We start from the raw sequence: 1,736 nt of genomic DNA on the forward strand, positions 1-1,736 counted from the left end.
ATATATAAAAGGTTGCAAATTGTAAGGTAAATGGTAAATGAACTACTAATTCCATCAGTGTCGGAGAAGCCTGTGAAAAGCCTGTGGAAGATTTTCAACAGTACCCTGAGAGACAAGGCAGGGGTCCAGTCAACCCAGAAGGAACTGAACACCTGGCTATCAACAGTGGACAAATCCAGCCTACCTGGGACGTTCAAGGCATGGATATATCAACATGGTATCCTGCCAAGACTCCTATGGCCACTGTTGATATACAAAGTCCCAATATCCACTGTGGAGGGCTTCGAGCGCAACATCAGCAAGTTCCTTCGGAGGTGGCGGGGCCTGCCGAAGAGTCTAAGCAGCATTGCTCTTTATGGTCACACAAATAAGCTGCAACTTCCTTTCACCAGCCTGACAGAGGAATTTAAAGTCACCAGAGTCTGGGAGGTGCTACTTTACAGAGACTCATCTGACATCAGAGTTTCCTCTGCAGGCATTGAGGTCAGAAGGAGGAAGTTGACCATGCAAAGCAAGGCTGAGGCACAGTGTCCTTGTAAGACCCTGTGGCAGTTGGACGTGTGGGACTTGGTAGCCATACAAGACCTCACTACGACAAAGCCCAAGGGAGAGAGAGAAACGCCAGCTTGTTCAGGAGGGGATCCATGCAGAGGTGGAGGAGGAACATAGCAGCAGGACAGTGGCCATGCGCCAGGAGCTTGGAGCAATTGGGACCATGCATCTGCCCGAAAGATAACCTGGACAGAAATTTGAAAGTCAGAACCAGCAAGATTCAAATTTCTAATCCAGTGGGTGTATGATGTCCTCCCAAGCCCATCTAACCTGCATAGCTGGGGACTAGCAGAAACACCAGCATGCCCACTGTGTCTGGCACGAGGTTCCCTGGAGCACATCTTGAGCTGCTGCCCGGAAGCCCTGGGAGAAGGAAGATATACATGGCTCCATGACCAGGTACTGAAGGCAGTAGCTGACATCATCTGCATGGAAATCCAGCTGAGTAAACATCAGCTCCCAGCAAGGCACAATATCGCCTTTGTAAGGGCAGGGGACAAAACTCAAGAGAAGTGCAAGGTCTCAACTCGGCTGCTAGCCTCAGCTCATGACTGGCAGCTAAAAGCAGCTCAAGTTCCCAGAGCACATCGCAAGGACATTTCTCAGGCCAGATGTGGTCTTAACATCAGACTCCTCAAAGCAAGTGGTGCTCTTGGAACTCACAGTCCCTTGGGAAGACTGGATATGGGAGGCCCATGAGCGTAAGAGGACCAAATACCTGGAGCTGGTGGGAACCTGCAGAGAGAGAGGTTGGAGAGCCCACTGTGAACCAATCGAGGTGGGCTGCAGGGGATTTCCAGGTCAGTCTCTGCATCGTGCATTCAGGCTCTGTGGCATTCAAGGGTTGCGCAAGAGGAAGGCCACCAAGAACATCACTGAAGCTGCAGAAAAAGCTTCAAGGTGGTTGTGTAATAAGAGCGGGGATCCATGGTGTAGCGCTCTGCTTGGACACAAGCTGGGGACTGATCACCCCCGGCTGGGTCGCCCAGGTGAGGGTGTCTGATGATCTGAGACCCGAAACACCTTAAGACCCTGGGATCATCACTGAGGATGTGTCCAAGCTGCACCTTTCAGGTGTTTCATAGAACAATTTTTTTTTTTGGCTCCGCCAGCAACACATAAACATTTTCCTGCACGCTGCTCGCTAATCTGTGTTCGCTCTGTCTTCGTGTTATGCATATATA

At 50.6% G+C, this 1,736-nt stretch overlaps 1 pseudogene; it reads left to right on the forward strand.

Annotated features, from left to right (window-relative positions):
* Positions 1–30: 30 nt before the first annotated feature.
* LOC121965321 lies at positions 31–1,518 on the forward strand (annotated as a pseudogene).
* The last annotated feature ends 218 nt before the right edge of the window (positions 1,519–1,736 follow it).

This window comes from Plectropomus leopardus, unplaced genomic scaffold (assembly GCF_008729295.1).
Source record: "Plectropomus leopardus isolate mb unplaced genomic scaffold, YSFRI_Pleo_2.0 unplaced_scaffold19555, whole genome shotgun sequence".
Lineage (NCBI taxonomy): Eukaryota > Metazoa > Chordata > Actinopteri > Perciformes > Serranidae > Plectropomus > Plectropomus leopardus.